This window comes from Spea bombifrons, chromosome 1 (genome assembly GCF_027358695.1).
Source record: "Spea bombifrons isolate aSpeBom1 chromosome 1, aSpeBom1.2.pri, whole genome shotgun sequence".
In the NCBI taxonomy this organism is placed as follows: domain Eukaryota; kingdom Metazoa; phylum Chordata; class Amphibia; order Anura; family Pelobatidae; genus Spea; species Spea bombifrons.
The window spans coordinates 24,396,325-24,419,661 of record NC_071087.1 but is presented as its reverse complement, the minus strand read 5'-3'; the positions used below and the strand labels follow the sequence as shown (position 1 = coordinate 24,419,661).

Genomic DNA, 23,337 nt, shown 5'->3' with positions numbered 1-23,337 from the left:
TTGCCTGGTTTGGCAGTCCCAGTAATACACTACAGTAGTCATTACATTTCGCCAATCCACCCCACAACAGTACATTTTCTGCACTAAAATAAACTATTAATTAAAATGCAGTATGGCAGGTAATCAATGAGCATTAATCTCAGCCTCTGCTAAAATAACTGTCACTCACACTCCAACTCATCAGTAACTACTGCTGCTGACAAGTTAAAATGATGTCAGCACACTTATACCGTATTGGCTGCGATATAGGCCGCACCCGAATATAGGCTGCACCCTAAAAGTTAGGTGCTTTTTTAATGAAAAAAGTTTCCCCCCCCGAGATATGCTGCCACTCTGTCCCGAAGATGTACCCCCCGAGATATGCTGCCACTCTATCTCCCCCGAGATATGCTGCCACTCTACCCCCACCAAGATATGCTGCCACTCTGTCCTCAAGATGCCCCCCCCACCAGACTTACCGGTGCAGACTCCACGGGGTCTTGCGGGGCCGGCGGGGGACATCTACACATAACGCGTATTCAACTTCCGGTGCCGGCACTTTTAATTCCCAAAAAATTCCCGGCAAGGGAGATTGTTAAAGCACATCGTGTAGATGTGCCAGCAGCGGAGGTTGTTTATGCTCGCATCGCTGCTGCCCGTGAATGTCTGCGCGATGCGCTTAGACAATCTTCCGTGCCGGCACAACCCCCGTGGGAAGTGCTGGCAGGGGAGGCTGTCTGAGCGTATCAGAGAGTAGGATACGGGTCCCCTGCACCGCTGCGGGGGATCTGTATCCTAACCCCGCTGCCTGCCCGGGACTGCATGTCCCGGGCGTCGGGCGCTAGACCCCGAATATAGGCCGCACCCCCACTTTAAAGATTTAAAGTGGGGGGGGAAAGTGTGGCCTATATTCGAGTCAATACGTTATATCTAAATGCTTGTCCATTCCCCTTGTAAATGTTGATTGGCCATACAATATGTTTGTGAATTGTATTGAAATGTTTACTTCAATATAACATTTTTAAGTTTTAAAGTAATTTGAATAGCAAATTCTAATACTAACTATGAAATTAAAAACATTTCTTAACAGTGGCCTTGATATTTTCCTAAAAGTCCTTGCACATAATTACTTCAGTTTCAAACCTATCCATGTGTTGAAAGACAAAGTACAAATTCTCACAAGTACTAATTTAATGTTTTCCAATCTCAGAGCATTATACACTTTAAGTACTTAAAATTCTGATAACATCTAAAATTAAGTATGTTTAATTACCATTTATCAAGTACCGTAACATTACATAATCTCGTTAAGATGAAACATTTACTTTGAAATACTGTATCTTCATCATTACCATTAGCTATCTTTAATTTGTATCACAGTTGGCAAATAAAAAAAATGTTCAACATTATTGTTAAAATGTATTTTTCTTACTGGTTAAGAGGCCTATACGTTCTAATGAGGTGCCAGTTCAATAATTGTGATGACTGAAAATTAGATATACCATTAACTAACTTCCTGGTGAGTTGTCGTTAGTGGTCACATTTACGCTCAGGGTATTAGATTAAATATAAGGATTTGCCAAGATTCTGTAATGTATTATTGGCATACTTGGGAAGTTAATTGGTTTCACACAGAATCTTTGGGCTAGTATTCTCAATCTCCAAGCAGGAGAAAGGTATTGCGTCACACCTATTCCTACCACATATCTGTCTACTTCCAGCCTTCTCTCTACCCATTTCATCCTTGTTTGAAGTCAATGCCAATGCCAGGAAAAGAGGAGCTCTGGGCAACCAACCCTGGAAAGTCCCTTGATATGATTATCAGGTTAGAATGTGGCATATCTATATATATGTATGTATAAGTTTGGGGCAACCTTAACATTAAAGTCACCTAGTTGTCTATGTACCATGCTGGTGGTGCCACACCAATACATTTTCTAGCAAATAGAGGTGTCATTACCATAGATCATAGAGACTAGAAATGTCAGGGTTGGCCCTGAATCAAGTCTGCTACAAATGTGCCTGTTAGAAAAGTGTAGGAATTATTCAGATTTCATTGTTAGTGTGTTGGGGATATGAATTTGGATGCATGGATACATTGCATCCTGTGGTTCTGGAACAATTTTTAAAAACAGTGCCTTAAAAACTGCAAATAAGGGCAGAGCGTCTTAATGTCTGGAATGTGCATGTTTAATAGAGACAAGGAGAACCAATCAGTTTCTATGCTAGAAGTGTTAAGTACCGAAGAAGCACATATTCATTTGTATTTTGTAAAAGCTCTTCTCGTGTTGCATAAAATGGGTATGTGGATACAATAAAAAAGCGGTGTTCAATAGGCCAGTCTTCATTCTGTCACATACAAAGTTGTTTCCTGTGACCACAAAGGACACCTTACCTTACTCCTTGTGGTACTTTATGAAGACACTCGTAGGATATAACCATATGTGACCCAGGTCCCAGGAGTTACAGCTCTACTATAAATATACAAAGCCATACTTGAGAATATGTAATATTCATACAGAGCATCTTTACTCTGAACATGTGAACACATGCTAGACTTGCAGTTGACGTAAAACTTGTTCACTTCAATAATGACAATGCAAACACTTTGCTTTATTGAATAAAGGTGAAGAGCTGAATCAAAGACTAATAATCTCATGGAAGAAAGCCAGATGAATACATATATCTGTGGATTTGAAGGATATTTAAGGGGTGCTAAACCCACAATTGTAGCATCATGATAAGGTAGATTAAAGGCCACTGAGCTGTTTTAGTTGTGATTGTTACAGAAGCAAGTCTATTGTGCTGTTAAAACTTAGCCTACAAGAGCTTATTTCTATACCATCAAAATGAACTTACTGCAGTTGAAGCCCTGCATGATGTTGGATCACGTGACACTGAATTTAGCACAAACCTATAATTTGTTCAAGGAAGGCAGTATTTTACATTGTAAAGTGGTCTCTCATGCAAACTGTGGTAATCAATTCCCCAGATACACAGTTCGCCGACTATGTACACGAACAGGTATAAAGAAAGGTTTCCCTTAAAGAAGAAGTAAAAATAGACAAGGTCACCAGAGGCATTTCTTCCCTACAGATGGCCAAACTAAAGCCAATCAAGCACCTAATAGTATATCTATCTCTTTAAAAAAAAAACTTTAAAGGTACACCCTGCAGTAGTATCTCTGGAAGACCCCGGCCATCCTGGGGTGTAAATGCAATTTGCAAAGCATTGTGTTATATTTTATGGGAAGAGGAAAGGAGAATAAACCAGGTAATTGTGCATTCCTTGTCTAGATTAATTTTAAATGTGGCTGGGTACTAGAAACCTTGGATGGGGATTATTAGGTGTTAAACACTAACAATTGAACATCTTGTCAAATTAACAATGGAGACCTGCAATAACCTTAACCACTTACCCGCTTCCCCCTTGCAGTGGTGACTCAGTCGTGTCTCCGCCACAAAAAAGATGGTAACACCTCTCACTGGTTCGCGGAGGCCATCAAAGTCATTAAAGGCCACTTTTGCCGCAGCTCCCATTTTAGCACACCTGAAACCCAAGCTTCCATTCATACTTGAGGTCTGAGACAGGAGTCTTAACATCCTGTTCCTGAGAGCCAGTTGCACCCATGTGTAGGTAGGTATTCCTCCAAAAAGCTAAGGCCTGATGAATGCAACCATGAAATGGGTGACTGGGAGTTGCTGGCGATAATACTCATTCTCAAAGAATGGAGGCATTTGCTTAAGGCAACTTCTGTGCCAGTTGTGAACCTCACGGATCATAAAAACCTCTCTTACCTGTCTGAAGCTAAGCGCTTGACGCAGAGGCAGGCCTGAAAGGCCCTATTTCTATAATTCACTTTAATTATGTGGTCTCGTACCTGGCGGGGACCAAAAATGCCCGCGCTGATGCCCTGTCTAGACAGTTCTTGAATACTAAGGAGGAGAGTTCTCTTAGTCTGATTATTCCCTGGACCGAGTACTAGCCGCCATACGTACCAGCACAACATCTCCCCTCGGGGACATAGTATGGGCCATTCAAGTAGATATACCTACCGAAACTCTCTCAGGGTGCTGTTTCATACCCTTGAACCTCCATACCAAGGGAACTTTCTACCTATGCCTTTGTTGCTGCCTGTCCAGTCTGCGTTCAGACCAAATCACCCCATCACCTTCCAGTGGGTCTTCTTCAATCTATATCCAATAGTGAGAGGCCAAGTTCACACCTTGCTATGGACTTCATAATCGACCTTGGCTATGCCTCATAATCGAGTTGGCTATGCTCTTTATCAAAGAGGTCTATCAGCTATACAGGGTTCCCAAAGTCATAATTTCTGACTGTGGTAGCCAGTTTGTCTTGAGATTCTGGAAGGACTTCTGTGCGCAACTTGGTATCAAACCCTCCTCCTTTGGCTACCACCTGCAAACGAATGGGGCTACGGAAATGGCCGATCAGGCTTTAGAGCAATTTCTGCAGTGCTACATCTTGGACCATCAAAACACCTGGTTGGATCTGCTACAGTGGGCAGAATTTGCTCATAACAGTCTCGGTCTCCCCCCTTTCATGGTGAATTACGGGCATCAGCCCTCCATGATTCCCGATAGTTTCACTTCCCAGGGGATTCTGGCGCTGGAGGATCCTCTCCAGCAGATCCGTTCCACATGGGTGCAGGTCCAAGGTCACAACAATCCCAGGAGCTCCAGGCCAATCGTAAACGCCTAATTTACGATTAATGTGCGCATCCACAATGTGTTCCATGTTTTGCTGCTGAAACCCCTGGTTTATAATTGTAAGTTTGAGATCTGCTCCATAGTCGACTCTCTTTGGATCCGTGGGAAGCTTCAATATTTGGTCCATTGGAAGGGGTACAGTCCAGAGGAGAGATCTTGGGTACCAGCCCCAGATGTCCATGCTCCCACCCTCCTCCATGCACAGATGTTTTTTTATTATTTTTTATTATTATACTTTATTTAGCGCTGACAGATTCCGCAGCGCTGTACAAGATGAAAATTTTACAGATAACGACAAGTACAATACAGCAAATGACATACAGATACAAGAGGAATGAAGGGCTCTGTTCCCACAGGAACTTACAATCTAGGTGGATAAGGGGTGAGAAACATGAGATGAGTACTGTGTGGTAGTGAATGATGTTAATGTAGGGCGAGATAAGGGTTGTAAGTGAGAGAGAAGTTTTGATGTTTATGTCAGTGGTAGGCTTCCCTGAAGAGAAAAGTTTTTAGGGAGCATTTGAGGGAGGGTAGAGTTGGTGAGAGTCGGACAGCACGGGGAAGAGAGTTCCAGAGGGTTGGTGCTGCACAAGAGAAGTCCTGTAGGTGGGCATGGGAGGAGGTGATAAGTGAAGATGCAAGGAGCAGGTCGTTGTTGGATCTTAGAGGGCGGGCTGGAGTATATTTGCTGATGAGGGAGGATAGGTAGAGGAGGGTGGCGTTAGTGAGAGCTTTGTAGGATAGAGTTAGTATTTTGAATGTGATGTGGGTGGGGTGAGGAGAGAGTGGAAGGTGGAGAAAAGTTGTTTGGGGTTGGAGGAAAGAGATGAAATGAGGGAAGAAAAGTATGTTTGTTTAGCTTGCTGAAGGGCAAGTCAAGTCATGCACAGATAATCAGGAACACAAGATAAGGCACTTGCAACCAGAAACAACACAAGGTCAAGGAGGGAGTGAACCTTTTTTTTTTTTTTTAAATCTTCACATTTCAGTTGCCAAGTGGCTTTACAATTTATAAATTACAAACTACGGTATATGTGTATTTTTACGCTCTATTGTATTACCAAGTGAAAGTAGGCAAACTTTTTACTCAGGTCTTTATTAAGGCTTGTACACTTTCCTATTTAAGACTCAATCTCATCTACCCTTGCATGTTATGTTTGAAAGTGCTACCACAAATTGATTTGTGCCAGTTAACACTGTTCGTCAGTCAGTTGTGATTCACATGGAACTTCATTATAATCTGTTTCTGTAGTAGTAGCTGATATCAACTGATACAATTAGTTGCAAAATGCCCTTTCATCCAGCAAAAAATTCACATGTTTCTGAAAAACTAGTGAAAACAGTGGTAATTAAGGATGTTAAATGCAAAATCAGTACTTCCTATTTCCTATGGGAATTCCCACAAATCAGTTTGGTGGAAAATTGCTTAAAATCGTTTCGTGTGAATTTGCAACTAGAACATTTGTAGTACAGATGAAAAACTGTAAAGGAAAAATGATTTACTGATAAATCTGCTCAAGGACAATTAAAAATAATGTTTTTAAGTATTGGTATGGTGCCATTTCACACGTATAGCATGTGTAATACCTTACAGCATGGTTCTGTGATTTGTTAAAAAAAATCTAACTTGATTAGTAGTACTCAGTAGATAGCTGTAAAACAGATGTTACTGTCAATAATGAATATTGCTCCATGGAATACTTTGATAAACCTTTCATATTTCCTATTGAAATACAAATGTTCTTAGATTCAACACAGCATTGTGTACTCAACATGTGTGTCTAGTCATCAGAATCTAATTTAATTTGTTTCTCATTATCAAGCGGCCAAAACAAGAGAACTGGTATTTTCGCCCAAATTTACATTTTATTTGTTAATTTTGCATGTCAGTTTTCCAATGCCACTTGATTTTTGGCTCCTGACTTTCTCGCCAATGTCCATACTTGGGAGCTTTGTAAGGTTGGGACCCCAGAGCTCACCAGCTTGGAGATTTTCTAAGTATAATAATGTCCCGCATTGATGAAGCCGCATATGCTTTTGGGACCTCAAAGGTCCATACTATATATCCATTTAACGAAGGAGCCTCGAAAGCCCAAAGCTAAAATTCGGTGCATACCCAGCAAATACCATTACAAAATACCTATATAAGGCATATTGGGGATTGTGTCACACTATATGGCCATATATATTTTAGCTGGTCACCTATATCAAAGTACCCCAAGTTTGCAGAGCCCTATTGTATTTTTCATGGCTATATGTATTACCAAGGAGCTGAATTTGTGGGTCTGCTTTGCATTCTAACTCAAAATGTGAATCTCAAGTAATTTAAAACCTTCTTTGGACATCATTAATAAGGCACCTGTGTGGCAGGAGGAGCTCTTTATAAATACCTAGTTTAGGGTAAACCATACATCCTATCAAGTGATAGATGGAATATTCTTACTATGTTTTTATTAAAAAAAAGAAAAATTTCCCCATAAATTCCCAACCAAATAGTAACAATAGCTTAAACCAAATAGGCGCATATGGGAAGGCGTTAAATTATGTGTTTAAAACTCACTCTAGTTAAGAAATACATATGCCCACTGGAATGCCAAACTTTGACACCCAAGTTTGAAGACTACAAATCACTCTCATAAGTATTCTGGCTAAGAGTGACAAGTGTCAATAAAAAGTATTGATCCATTTTGGTTTTTAAAAATGTATTTTAATAAATAACCAGGACACCAGCATACCAGCCAGCTACTCTCACAATACATCAGATGGCACCATGTTGGCACTTTAAATTTCTCTACAGCTATTGCTACAATGGTAGCAATCTGCCATATTCAACTGCTTGATGTGCGGGCGGATGGCTGACTAAAGGCTATTTTGAAGATTGGTCACCTACCGAGAAAGCTGTTTCTTGGTATGTGACCAATCTGTAGCTTTTTCTTTTTTAAGAGAATGCCAGTGGGCAGCCTCCCCTATACACTACAGGAAGGTTTTATCCACCACCATGGACAGGTGTCCCCAGAGTACTGCCACCTATGTAGTTCTCTACCCATTGGTGGTCAGCAATGTACCACTGAGCTCCAATAGCTAAACCTAGGCCTCTGTACAGGATTGGGTAAAGAGGGTAAAGTGAGTTTGGCATTACATCTGCCTCGATAAATGTAGGTGATATCGGTTCAGTAATACGAAGACAACAATAGCATAAGAACAACACTCAATATAGATGCACAAAGGGGATGGTACCTCACTGTGAAAATAATTAACACTTGTTGGATATTGGATACCTTTAAGATCATAGAATCCTATTCTCACAGCAAGTGGCAAATTACAAATAATTTCACCCTCTCAGCTGGAAGTCTAGAGAAATAGTTGGGGCACATGATTGGGCCCTTGCTGGAGATAGAAATAACTCTAAGATGCATGTAGCACATGCAGCAAATGATAATGCTGTTTGGGATGTTGCGATATAAATATAGCATATCCTAGAATATTTACAAGATCAATGTAGAAGTGTTAATTAACATATAATGGCTTAGTAAAACACACTTTAAAAGCCCCTTTGTAGCTTAGTAATAAGATAATGTGTTTTTTTTCCAGACCATCAAGCTCCCTGCTGCTGGATCTGGGTTTAAGAAAACATTTTTTCTTATTTACTTGATTGATAAAAATGATAAAAATGTATAGAAAATTTGATGACCAGCAAAAAAACATTTTGCCCATTTAGTCTGCCATCTAGTTTTTTTTCTCTGCTGTAAAGACTCAAACCTTACTCTTTCATTGGTCTTGGTAGCTTCAGGAATATATATATAGGCAGAGAAATATGACAGTCCATACTGAGTGGATAATAGTAAAGATGACATAATGAAACTAAAAAAGGTAAAATTACCTAGGAAGTATGTTGTGAAATGTAAAATACTGAAGATAATAAGAAACAGGTGATAGCAGATGTGATAATGACATTGGAGGAGTCTGAATTATTTTTAAATGCAAGTCTATCAGTGACAACTGTAAAATGAGCTAATGGCACCACACCTTAAATAATTGAGCCTACTGTAGTAGCTCATCTTGGCTAAATCAGAAGAACCATTCAATCTGTACTTACTCTTTGTAACTAATGGCAAACAAAGTTAATTAAAGTGAATTCCATTAACATAAAAGGAGTATCAGGGAGGCAGAGTAGCATATAGGGGGTTAAAAGAATATCAGGGAGGCAGAGTGGCATATAGGGGTTAAAAAATATCAGGGAGGCAGAGTGACATACAGGGAGTTAATAGAAATATCAAGGAGGCAGAGTGGCATATAGGGGGTATAAGGCATATCTGGGGGCAGAGTGACAAATAGAGGGTCAAGAGGCATATTTGGGAGGCAGAGTGGCATATAGGGGGGTATAAGGAAAGTACATGAACTAGAACTCTTTTACTGGGAAAGCTAACATGGATCTGTGCTAAACTCACCCTAAGAACCATAATAAGGATTCACTTATATGTCCTTTACATACAACGTGGCAGTTGTTTTGTAGCATTTGGTTGCATGCTATATCCATCTGTTTATAGCAACAATGTGATTAATTCTCATTACCAAGCAATTAAGTAAGATAGTGCTATAATGTGATACAGTAAATGCATGCTGCTGCTGCAGGAATCTTAATATGAACATTAGTTTTATACTTACAGGCATGTTTGTTATTTAATTACATTTAATGTATTAATCTCAAATTATGCTAATTGTACAAAATACTAATATACAATATTAAAATCCAGGGAACAAATCAGAAAAAAATCTTAGGACTAACGATGTAACTTTCAAACTACTAAGTATCTCCGTGTAAGGCAAAAACGCTAAATGCAATATGACTGCATACAAATCAAATTGTGAACAATTGGAATAAATAACAAGGTTACTAGATAACAAATGCCACCATTTACAATTACTTTAAATAACACTTAAAGTGATTCTTTCAATCACTCTGCCTATCAATGTATTTGTTGTAGTGGTAGTTTAAAGAACCAATATGCTAATTTGTTAGAGTGAGCAAACTGGTATCTCTAAAGCTGAAGGAAAGCTGCAAGTGAGGTAATGGGGTGAGGGAGTGAGTGGGTAAGGGAGGAGTTAAAGTGCCAGTGTGTGTATAAGTGTGTTATTGTGGGAGTTAGCATGGATGTTTATATGTAAGTGAGGCTTAACATGAATGTGTTTGTGTGTGTGAACATGCATGTGTATGGGTAAGTGTGGGTTAACATAAGTGTGTGTGTTTCAGCAGTGTATTTGAGTTACAGGGGGTTTCAGATGGTGCCTGCCCTCCCCTGTTTACTTTACAAAAAATGTCTCCCTGGTTCCATTTCCCCTGAACATAATGAAACATAGAAACATTGGACAACAAGTAAGAACCATTCAGCCTGAGATTATACTTTAATCATTCCTTAAGTCTTGTCTTCAGGAGAGCCATATGCCCATACCATGTATGTTAACCTTTGCTGTTTTAACATCTACCACTTCTCCACTAATGTACCAACCTCTCGGTAAAATAGAACCTCCTATACATATGTTTTTTTTTAAGTGGAAAACATATTTAATGTAAAAATATCAGCATAAATTACCTTTTGTCCATTCCAAAAGCCAGCAGTTTACAGTAGCTAAGAATACAATACCCAATGAAGCTCAAAACATACCAAGTGTTTCTGGTGAGCATGTCACTGAGATAAAAATGCATCATTCTTGTAATCACAATATTTTAGTACAACTGTTTGATGTGACAAATAATTTTCTTATTTGGATCATGTTTTCACTTTTGTCAGAATCCAAAACATATTTGTGAAAAAATACTATTGAATTCAAATACATACCAGTGGCCACTTAATAATTAAAGAATCTTTTTATCGCTTTTTTTGCTTAAGCTGTGTTGCTGTAATGCCTTTGTAATTTTCAAAATGATATGGTTTGATAGGGGTAAATTTAATTATCTGGCTTCAAAGATGTCCCAAATAGGACATGGGGGCAGAATGACCAGATGCCAAAATAGCAAGTTAAAAAAAAAACTGAATTGCGCATGTCACAAATGTGGCCTTTTAGCCCCCAAATAAACTGACAAACCCATGCATCACTGTAATCAGGAGATGTTACTGAACACTACTTAGGGTGTTGTCTGACTGTGATGTATGCCAGGAGCTGTACATTTATACCTGAAGTGCAATTTGTGTGAAAAAAAACACAAAATAAATTACTACCACAAAGTTCAACAAAGACTGGTAGTAGAATTAGTGCATGAGAAGTGTTATATTCTATAGCTATGTTAAATACCAGCATTTGAAATACCTTGAGGGGTCTAGTTTTCAAAAATATATGATTTGATGAGGGTAAATTTGAATTGGTTAACTTTAAAGATATCCCAAATAGGACATGGGACAGGATTACTAAAACGGTTTTAAATTATTAACTTGCGTTTAATAACCTAAATCAATACTAAACAGTATAATTCAGCATTCAGTGTCTTGGGCTGGCCCTGTATGTTAGTCCTAAAAACTAAATTTTCTGTAATATTATTTGTGCTTCTTTTACTAATGTTCTTTAAAGGCAAGCCACGTGCCGCGCCTAATGGTGCTTTTCCTTTTCCACCAAATAAATGGTTAAAAGTCTTTGTAGACACATCATAATTTGCATGGGGTGGAGAGAATAGAAGAGGATGGCATTATCTTTGAGATTCTCCCCATTTACCTAATACTATTCTCCTAAAAACATAGCATTTTAGACACATGCTTACTCTGTCTAATAGAAAAATCCCTGGCTTAAACATGGATAATTACTCTTCACCGTTCTTTCCTCATATTGTTGTTAAAAATTGTATTTTATTTGTATAGAGCCAACAGGTTTTGTACTCTGTATAGGAGATTAAACACGCAAGTGAACTTGTTTAAAGTCACTTGTGGCCTGGACCTTTAATTCATGCAACAGTGTGACCCATTTATGTGTCCTGTATTAAATTCTTATATGAGTAAACATGTCTTGTAAACAAGCACATTTAATGATCTGAAAAACTACTAGTGCATTATTCATGAGCATCACTTTCTTAATGCCCTTTGTTCCCAATGAATTCATAAAAACTACAGAATTACGTGCCAAAAAGACTGTGATATAATAACCCATTTGAATCATAACCACTTATTAGGAAAAATTAGGAAACAAAAATAGAAATACATGCTGCTATGCCTGTTGGAGCAACCCATAGAGCTCTGCTTCCAGATCCTTTGCTGTGCTGTGCATAGAACACAACCTTCATTCACATTTACTATGCACTAAGTTTATATGGATAATGTGTGATGTTATGCCAGCGCGCAGTAAAATATTTCAGGGTGTAAAGTTTGTTAAAAACATGCACACAATGTAAAGTGAAACAGCATATACAGTAGTCTATTAGGTAAAATGTTATGTTACAACTCAAGTGAGTTTGTTATTGCGTATTATAATTATATTAATAAATGCAGGTCACAAAGGTTTTACTGCTTTTTAAGCTTTGCGCACAGTTAACAATTTAAAATTAGCAAGGACTCCAAAAGGGTTAAAAAGCAAAAAAAGAATAAAGATGCAATTTTGTGTGCTTTTGTTCTTATGTAAGAGCTGTCAGATTATTGATCATCAAGCTATTCTGGTACAGTAACTCAGTCATGACATCCCCAAGGCAAAATAATATGGCAGGATAACATTAAATCTGTTGGCAAAATAGATTTCAATTACAGTTATACTAAGTGTAATCTATTTTAATGATCTCTTTATTTTAAATAGCCATGGTTAGATAACCTGCTGAAGCTTGTACTTTGGCACATCTAAGCTTTGCATATTTTTGTATGCAAATGGACACCTGCGAAAATAATGTTGCCTTGTAACAAAAAATGTAAGATCCATAAAAATCCAGTACTGTGCCATAATGTAAATAACAACACTTTTATAATGTATAAAATGTTTGGTATATTGCTGCAGATAGCGAGACATTTTAATTATTCATGTACATTTTATGGACAAAGGTATTGGGAAACCTGACCATTTGTTAGGGACCAGGAACCAGACGGACACAAAACGTAAAATGCAATCACCTTTATTGTAATGACAATAGTGAACAAAGCCAAATCGTGATCCAAAAGCATATACCAAAAGACAAGCCGGGGTCAGGAACCAAGACAGATACTCAGACAAGCCGGGGTCAGGAATACAGAGATCAGCGAAGTCAGGAACAAGCCAGGAATCAGGAGCCGGGATGGACGTCAGAGAAAGCCAGGTCATACACAGGAATTCAGGAACACAGGAACACAGCAATAGCACTTGCAGCCGGAAACAACACAAGGGCAAGGAGGAAGTGAAGTTTAGCTGCTTAAATAGCCAAAAGGGGCTGGCTGTGGGCTGGACAATGGGCTGAGTCACAGGAGTGACAGGAGTGTAGCCATGGCAACCCAGCCAGGCTGTATAACCTCCAGCAATGCAGCAGAAAAGCAGCTAGACCATAACAGTACCTCCTCCTCAACGACCCCCTCCCCGCGGAGCAGGGCCGGGTTTGAGGGGAAAACGCGAGTGAAAGCCACGAAGGAGAGCGGGAGCATGGACATCTGAGGCTGGAACCCAAGATCTCTCCTCTGGACCGTACCCCTTCCAATGGACCAAATACTGGAGCTTCCCACGGAACCAACGAGAGTCGACAATGGAGCGGAGCTCGAACTCCTCATGGTTGTCTACAGTCACCGAACGGGGGCGAGGAGTGACTGTAGTAAAACGATTACAGATCAGAGGTTTCAACAGAGAGACATGGAACACATTGTGGATGTGCATGTTAGAAGGAAGATCCAGGGCATAGGCCACAGGGTTTACCCGTCGAAGGATACGGAAAGGCCCCACATACCGGGGAGCCAGTTTCTGGGAGGGCACCCGGAGGTGGAGATTTCTGGAGGATAACCAGACCCTCTCCCCGACCTGATAGGAAGGCGCGGGTAGGCGTTTACGATTAGCCTGGAGCTCCTGACACTGTTGTGAGCGTTGAAGTGCCTCTTGAACCTGCACCCATGTGGAACGGATCTGCTGGAGATGATCCTCCAGTGCCGGAATCCCCTGGGAAGTGAAATTATCAGGAATCATGGAGGGCTGATACCCATAATTCACCATGAAAGGGGAGAACCGGGTAGAGGCCGAGACAGCACTATTATGAGCAAATTCCGCCCAGGGTAGCAGATCCGACCAGTTATTTTGGTGGTCCGAGATGTAGCACCGCAGGAATTGCTCCAAGCCCTGATTGGCCCTTTCCGCAGCCCCATTAGATTGTGGGTGGTAGGCCGAGGAGAAGGAGAGTTGGATACCCAGTTGCGCACAGAAGGCCTTCCAAAATCTCGAGACGAACTGGCTACCCCGGTCAGAAAGTATGACTTTGGGAACCCCATGTAGCCGATAGATCTCCTTGATAAAAACTGTAGCCAACTCCTTAGCGGAAGGGAGCTTTTTGAATGGTATGCAGTGTATCATTTTAGAAAACCGGTCAACAACCATGAGGATAACTGTGTTACCATTAGACAGCGGAAGGTCGACTATGAAATCCATGGCAAGGTGAGACCATGGCCTCTCACCAGTAGGTATGGGTTGGAGAAGGCCCACTGGAAGGTGACGGGGTGATTTAGTCTGCGCGCAGACTGGACAGGCTGCTACGAAGGCAACAATATCTTTGTTAATTCCTGGCCACCAGTAGAGACGGGAAACCGACCAGAGAAGTTGGTTCCTCCCGGGATGACCTGCTGATTTAGGATTATGATAGGTGGAAAGTAACTTGGTACGCAGGTTGACAGGTACAAAACATCGCCCTGAGGGGGTTTCAGCAGGTGCATCTACCTGAGCGGCCCGTATTCTGTCCCCGAGGGGAGATGTTATGCTGGTACGTATGGTAGCCAGTACTCGGTCCGGGGGAATAATCGGACTAGGAGGACACTCCTCTTTAGCTTTCGAGAACTGTCTAGAGAGAGCATCGGCCCGGACATTTTTGGTCCCCGGCAGGTACGAGACCACATAATTAAAACGGGATAAAAATAATGCCCAACGGGCCTGCCTCGGAGTTAAGCGTTTAGCCTCGGACAGGTAGGTGAGATTTTTATGATCCGTGAGAATTAGGATTGGTACAGAAGTTCCCTCAAGCAAATGCCTCCATTCTTTGAGAGCCAGTATTATCGCAAGCAACTCACGGTCACCAATTTCATAGTTGCATTCCGCAGCACCTAGCTTCTTGGAGAAGTACCCACATGGGTGCAACTGGCTCTCAGGAGTAGGACGTTGAGACAGGAGGGCACCTACCCCTGTCTCAGACGCATCGACCTCAAGTATGAATGGAAGTTCGGGCTTCGGGTGTACCAAAACAGGAGCTGCGGCAAAAGCGGCCTTCAATGACTCAAAAGCTTTGATGGCCCCTGGGGACCAAAGAGAGGCATTGCCATCTTTTTTGGTCATGTCCGTAAGAGGCTTAACAATAGAGGAAAAATTTTGAATGAATTTCCTATAATAGTTAGCGAAGCCGAGGAACCTTTGAAGGGAGCGGAGACCTACAGGTCGTGGCCACTCGAGAACAGACGAGAGTTTTTCAGGATCCATAGCGAAACCGACCTCTGAAATTACGTACCCCAGAAAGGTGACCTGCTTACGGTGGAATTCGCACTTCTCCAATTTGCAAAAGAGATTATTCTCTCGTAACCTCTGTAGGACTTGGGCTACATCAGCGTGGTGGCTTTCTATGGAGGTGGAATGGATCAAAATATCATCTAGGTATACCACCACACATTGTTGGAGCATGTACCTTAGGACATCATTTATGAATTCCTGGAAAACTGCGGGGGCATTGCAGAGACCGAAAGGCATAACTAGGTATTCATAATGCCCGCTCCTGGTGTTAAACGCGGTTTTCCATTCGTGGCCCTCCTTTATCCTTACTAAGTTATACGCCCCTCGCAGGTCGAGCTTTGTAAATACCTTGGACCCTTTTAAGCGATCGAATAACTCGGTAATGAGTGGAATCGGGTAGGCATTTTTAACCGTGATACGGTTGAGCCCCCTGTAATCTATACAGGGTCTCAGTTCGCCGGTCTTCTTTTTCACAAAAAAGAATCCGGCCCCAGCAGGGGAAGAGGATTTACGGATGAACCCCCGGGACAGCGCATCCGCAACATACTCCTCCATGGCCTTATTCTCTGCGACAGATAATGGGTAGACTCGACCTCGAGGGGGTATGGCACCAGGTTGCAGCTCAATGGCGCAATCGTACGGGCGGTGAGGTGGGAGCTCACCAGCCCGGCCCTTATCGAAAACATCATGAAACTCTTGATACTCCTCAGGCAACAAAGAGACCGGAGAAGTGGTTAGCACCTTCACCACTCTCCCTAGGCATGTTTTGGAACAATTAGGCGACCATGCCAAAACTTCGGCCCTTACCCAATCAAACACGGGATTATGTTTGCGCAACCATGGATATCCTAAAACCACAGGATAATGAGGAGAGTGTATCACCTGAAGTTGAATAATTTCATGATGGAGAGCCCCGACAGCCATAGACAAAGGAGCGGTTTCATGGGTGACCTGCGGGGGCTGTAACAGTCTGCCATCGATCGCCTCAATGGCAAGCGGAGCAGTCCGAAGCTGCAACGGAATAGAGTGCTTCTGAGCAAAGGTGCTGTCAATAAAAAGGCCCGCTGCCCCCGAGTCAATGAGTGCCTCTGAAATGACAGAAATCTTGCCCCAAGTGAGACCCACCGAGACTAGAGGTTTATCCTTCTGGACATCTGGGGACGCCGAGACGCCACCTAAGGACTGTCCCCTCTGGAGCCTTAGGTGCAGGCGTTTTCCCGGACGTGTAGGGCAAGTTCGCAGCAGGTGCCCTGCTTTACCACAGTAAAGACAGAGACCCTCCCTCCTCCTAAAGGCCCTCTCCTCAACCGAGAGACGAGTAAATCCAAGCTGCATGGGTTCCACAAAGCCCGGAGTGTCGAGACCAGGAGGCATGGGAGGAGAGGGAGGCACGGGTGGGAATGAAAAGCTCGGGGTTAAGCGTATAGGAGGCCTCCGCAGGTGCTCCCGGAAGGATGGTCTCTCACGGATTCGTGAGTCAATAACGATACAAAAAGAGACCAATTCCTCCAAATCACTGGGAAGGTCCCGGGCTGCAATCTCATCCTTAAGTATACCCGAGAGCCCATTAGAAAAAGCAGCCACGAGAGCCTCATTATTCCAACCAACCTCAGCGGCCAGGGTGCGAAACTCAATAGCATAGTCCGAAACCGTCCTTGTACCCTGCCGAATGGACATTAATCGTTTGGCAGCCGAAGCAGAGCGTGCCGGTACATCAAATACCCGTTTTAGAGACGCAACAAACTCAGGGTAATTGTGTACTAAAGGTTTCTGTGTCTCCCAAAGGGGATTCGCCCATGCCAAGGCCCTGTCTGAGAGTAAAGAAATCACGAAGCCCACCTTACTCCTGTCAGACGGAAAGGCCTGAGGTACCATCTCCAGATAGATACTGACCTGGTTCAGAAAACCTCTGCACAAATTAGGGTCGCCCCCATAACGTTCGGGAAGCGGAGCAGACCCTGTCAAGCCTCTGGCAGTATTAAAATCACCAGTGGCAGACGGAGCAGAAGCAGCAGCAGGTGTAGAGGCAGCCTGTGCCGTGGGGACCTGAGCTGGCAGAACCAGATGTGCAGTACGGAGCAACAAGGTCTGGAGAGCTAACGCAAATTGGTCCATGCGCTGGTCTACCTGGTCCAGCCTGGTAAAAACATTTGGTGGATTGCCTGCCCCTTCTGGGTTCATGGCCCTTGTGTAATGTTAGGGACCAGGAACCAGACGGACACAAAACGTAAAATGCAATCACCTTTATTGTAATGACAATAGTGAACAAAGCCAAATCGTGATCCAAAAGCATATACCAAAAGACAAGCCGGGGTCAGGAACCAAGACAGATACTCAGACAAGCCGGGGTCAGGAATACAGAGATCAGCGAAGTCAGGAACAAGCCAGGAATCAGGAGCCGGGATGGACGTCAGAGAAAGCCAGGTCATACACAGGAATTCAGGAACACAGGAACACAGCAATAGCACTTGCAGCCGGAAACAACACAAGGGCAAGGAGGAAGTGAAGTTTAGCTGCTTAAATAGCCAAAAGGGGCTGGCTGTGGGCTGGACAATGGGCTGAGTCACAGGAGTGACAGGAGTGTAGCCATGGCAACCCAGCCAGGCTGTATAGCCTCCAGCAATGCAGCAGAAAAGCAGCTAGACCATAACACCATTACACCAACAAGGACTTCTATGACATACATTATATACATTATATTGTCCTTATATACATTAATACGTAGTTGGTCCCACCTTTCCATCCCCCCTTTTCACTATATATACCGTATTTGCTCGATTATAAGACGAGGTCTTCTAATCAGACCTCAAATAGAGGTCTGATTAGGAGACTAAGATCCAGATCCCCCGCACCGCTGCAGGGGACCTGGATCCTCCTGTCTCACCCCCCCCCCATCATACAAACACTTACCGATGCTTCCTGCTGTGTTGCCGGGGCAGCGGGTTGACGTCTATGCGATCCGCGTAGACAACGTCCGCTGCAGCCGGAAGGAGGTGTGGCTAGCAGCGGGGGTTGTCTGCGTCCGTTGCGTAGACCTTCCCCGACTCTCAGAGACCAGAGTTCCCCGCACCGGTGCGGGGAACTCTGATCTCTGACCTCTGACAGCCGGAGAAAGTATACGCGACGGACGCATACAAACCCCCGCTGCCAACTCCACCTCCTTGCGGCTGCAGCGGAAGGCGACGTCAACCCGCTGCCCTGGCTGGAAGCACCGGTGAGAGAGGGGTGAGAGAGGGGGGTGAGAGAGGGGGAGGGGGGAGAGAGAGAGTGTGTGTGTGTGTGTGTGTGTTAGTTAAATGGGGGTATAGGGTGTGTGTGTGTGTGTTAAATGGGGGCATAGGGCATTTCTGGAGTGGCGTTAAGGGGGCATTTAATAGAGCACTCTGCCTCCTGAAATGCCTTATACCTCCCTATATGCCATTCTGCCCCATAATATGCCTTTTAACCCCCTAAATGCCAGAGTGGCATATAGGGGTATAAGGCAGAGTGCTCTATACAATGCCTTTTAACTCCCTTAATGCCACTCTGCCTCCTGAAATGCCTTATACCTCCCTATATGCCACTCTGTCCCATAATATGCATTTTAACCCCCTAAATGACAGAATGGGATATAGGGGTATAAGGCATTTCTGGAGGCAGAGTGGCACATAGGGGGTCAAAAGGCATACCATGGGGCACAGTGGCATATAGAGGGTTAAAAGGCATATCATGGGCCACAGTGCCATATTGGGGTGGCAAGTCTGGGGGCAGATGTGCGTAACTGGGGGACAGGATGGAAAATACAAGAAATAAAAACAAAAAAAAATATTTTTCTCAATCATAGCTTTTATTAAAAAAAATAGTTTACATGAATTAACATTTACTGGTATAACTTTTTTCCTTTGGGGTCGTCTTATATTCAGGCTTTTTCTTTTTTTCCTAAGTTAATATTCAGATTTTGGGGGGTCGTCTTATAATCAGGGTCGTCTTATAATCGAGCAAATACGGTATATAGATTAACCAGGAAAGAGGGTATGACAAGACTATGTTATAACATGGCAATGATCACAAAAAAATAGGTGTGACATGTTTTATGCATGTAGTTCTGATGAATGTAGGCAACAAATGGCTGAATGGAACACATTGAGAAAGGACTAATGTTTGATAACTGATAAAAAAATGTAAATTATAAGATAAGAAACATAAAAGGATAAAATCAGACAGAGGCAATGAAAACCTTGTGTTTTCACAAAGAAGAAAAATAAATACTCAATGGCATTGTGGAAGATGGGAGAATTCAGTAAAATGAGATTGGTAATACCCTTGAAAACGTGTGGCACCTGCCATAATTCACCAACAATATGTCCTAACCAGCCTTAGACACTTAGATACTATAATGAAATATTCAAGTGTATTAATTCAAGCGTATTGATTATATTTAGCGTTCCATTTATGGTCCATCTATCGATGTTTGTTCCTTATATTATTATATAATGCTTGAGTGCATAAGTGTTCTGTTTTACATGATACATTTTAAAGCACCTGAACCATCTGCAAAAAAGAACAGGAGAGAAATACGGGGGCAGAAAAAAAGACATGGTTTGAATATTTGAAAAATAGTGTACTGTGGGAGAGAGATGGTAACAAACTAGAAATGTTAGATCTGATGTTTATGTAGAGAAACGACATTGAAGGAAAATGAAAGGGACAAGAAAATAACTTGACCCATAAACATAAAGAAAAAACTTTAGTGACAAATACTTTAATATTTCTTAATTACCAATTTACAGTGTTTGCTTTGAATTTTGTTATTGTGTGTATAGCAGGGTGTTGGCTCTCGAGTCCCTTGAAATATGGAAACATCAATAACTAATATTTGTAAGGAATATGACCTAGAGAAAATCTGATTATGGTTATAACTTTTATTTTTAAACATTATTTCTGCTGTTATGAAACCATTGATTTTAATAGAAAAGCTAAATAACACAATGTGTTATAGTAATAATCATAGTAATGGTTTCTGCTAACATTATCATTTTAGTAAAAGAAAAATCTGTCTTAACTTGTGCAAGAGATCACTTTATAGCCAGTGATTGGTGATTTGGCTTGTTCAAGAAGCCAAACCTGCCACCAAACAGCAACAGCAGAGGAGATGTTCACTGGAATGCTTACATATTTTACTTTAAAGTATAAATAATGTATTAGTAAATGTGTCCCTATTCTTTTAAAATATTTTTTCTATTGTCTATACGTTTATTTGTATATTTTAGTGTTGGACGATACCAAATAAGTCATTATTATTTTTTTTTTACCTACAGACTGTAAAGCATTAATATAGCATCACAATGAAATATCTTCTAATTTTAATGGACTGGTGATACTTGTGATGATACATCACACAAATGGTGGTAAGTAATCAAGTTAATATTTCAATAAATGCTGCTTTACTTACCTGGCAATACTTTTAACTTTGAATATATATGTGATGCACTACTTATGTTATGCATTATACAGCACTCCAGAACATTTCACTAAATAAATCAATAAATGAACTAATATATATATATATATATATATATATATATATATATATGTATATATATATATAAATATATTACAATTTAAATGGTCAAATACAACAATTTTAAAAGAGGTTTATATCATGTGTGGATTATGCGAGGCTCACAATTTTTGAGCATTTTCAATTTCATACTTAAATAATATTCACTTTGCACGCTTGCGACTTTTGACTCTCTAGAAACTTTAAATAACTGAACAGATTTCTTTATGATGTCAACAAATTCATTCGACAACTTCACGATCATCTTTCTATAATAATGAAGTTGCAGTTTATATGTTGAAGAAAAATATGTTAATGTAAGATTTTTTATTTGTGCAGTAAAAAGTAACTACAAGATTTCAGTGGCCATACTATCACACAATCAATTCTCGTCTAGATTGCAGTTGAAGAAATAAGACCCTGATACATTTTTTCCGTTACAATCTGGGCTACTATTATTTTTATTTGTCCTTTTTTCTTGTATTTTATTGCAACCTATGAGGGGTTTGATCACCGGATTTTGAAAATGTTTCTCTCTTAAAGAGATGTTCCTTGTAACAATATTACAATTCTACAATGTTAAGCCAATAGTTAGCCACTATTTTGTGTTAGGGAACCAGATTGTAAAGGCTTTGGACAGCAAGTACCAAGCCCCTAGTCCATGCTTTTGGAATCATAAAAAAATGTAATATAAAGACTCAGTAACTTAATAAAAAAGTAATGCACAGCCTTAATTTCATGTAATTTCACCTTAATAATTTCCTTCCCCATGTTCTATATTATGCTTACACACATTTTTCCATAAACCATTACTACTCTTTTACCGCTGGTGGTCAGTTGAGCATAGCTTGAATGACTTCTGAACAGTGGTACTGGTTGAATAAACCTGCAATTCCAGATAAGCTTTTATCCATCAGATTTGTCTATGTAGGAGTGAAAATATACTCGCTCAAAACATGTAGCTGAGATAAAAACAGGCAGACTTAATGGGCTGAATTGTTCTTATCGGTCTTCAAATTATACGTTCTTATAAAAGCCTTTTTCTTAAAGGAATTTTATGTTCTTAGTCTAGAATGTAGTCATACGGTTCCGACAAAGATATTCCTGTTTGCGTGTTTTGGTTTGTATTTCTTGTTTCCTTTTAATGTCACTTTTAATAGTTTCTGTGTATATATTTCGATAGAGTCTATATTTCTTGTTTACCACTGTGATTATTAACAATTCCTTTTAATGTCACTTTTAATAATGTGTTGGCTGTTCATTTTGGTCCAGTTTTGAAAGGCTAGCTGGGTACCAAGATTATTCGCACAGTGTTGCTTTTTAAAGCTGTGCACTAATATTCCTAAATTGGAGCAAAAGCAATATATTTATTTCACTGACCTTTTCACTAATCATCCATTGCTACTCCACATGTGGCAAAGCCTTTAGTCATAATCCTATTGTCCCTAGCCATGGTGCTGATAAAGAACAAACCAATATAATCTCAGTTCAATTATATAGATGTGTATATATGTTAACTGTCCCTGAAAGGTTTTAGTTTTGGGTTTGTTTGCTCTAAAAAAACAGAGATGGCTACAAGCAGATATGATAAATATATATGATTTCCAAATTGCAGAATAAGTACTGCTTGGGATTTCTCAGTGCAAATAGCATGCATAGCACGGAGATTAAAAATATCAATTTGAAGATTTATGGATTATGGTGTGCCTAACTAATCAGATGTCTTCTGATAGAAAGGATAAAGTGGCCATGTACAGTTAAACAGATCAATATTATACAGTGCAAGCCCTAGTTTTAATTCACTCTTATTCTTCAGAATTTAGTGAATAACACCAGGCAGCTTTCATTGAGCTATTCACTTTATAACAAATATGGGCTACTATAAATTGAATTGTGATGTATTTTGCACAATAGTTGGGTCACAAGGTTGTTATTGCACTTTTGTTCACTGCCTGCCCCATTATGTAACTCTTCTGGAGCTTTGATAGTCTTCCAGCAAGAGAGGAATGAATTAGTGTTCATACTCCAGCTAATTATAAAAGAGAAAATGTCTCTGCCAACACACCAATTTTCAATGCAATCAAGCAGAATCTAATATTTATATTCTGAACCTGTTTAATTAGACAAATGACTTTTCATTTTTCATACTCATAGAGACAAGTTTGAGTATTCACCACATATTGACTCGAAATATTGCACTGTGGCAGAGCTTGTGATAAAATGTGTGCTGTGTATATGACCAGGGAGAATGTAATGTAGTCATTATACAATATCCAACCAATTAACATTGTATGTAGTGTGGAATCTTAGGATGTGGAGAGTATGGGTAATAAGAGGTTAAATGTTTTCTGCATTCTGGTGATAAAAGTCTGATGCTCTGGGAGGTAGTATTCTTCTGTAGAAGAACATGATATATATATATATATATATATATATATATATATATATATATATATATATGGC

At 40.7% G+C, this 23,337-nt stretch overlaps 1 protein-coding gene across 1 annotated transcript in view; it reads left to right on the top strand.

Annotated features, from left to right (window-relative positions):
• The window catches only part of SGCZ (sarcoglycan zeta), a 331,004-nt gene that overhangs the window by 57,333 nt on the left and 250,334 nt on the right, over nt 1-23,337 (top strand). Inside the window, exon 2 of the mRNA XM_053458748.1 lies at nt 20,633-20,722. The gene's annotated coding sequence lies outside the window, so the exon portion shown is untranslated. The remainder of the gene's footprint in view (nt 1-20,632; nt 20,723-23,337) is intronic.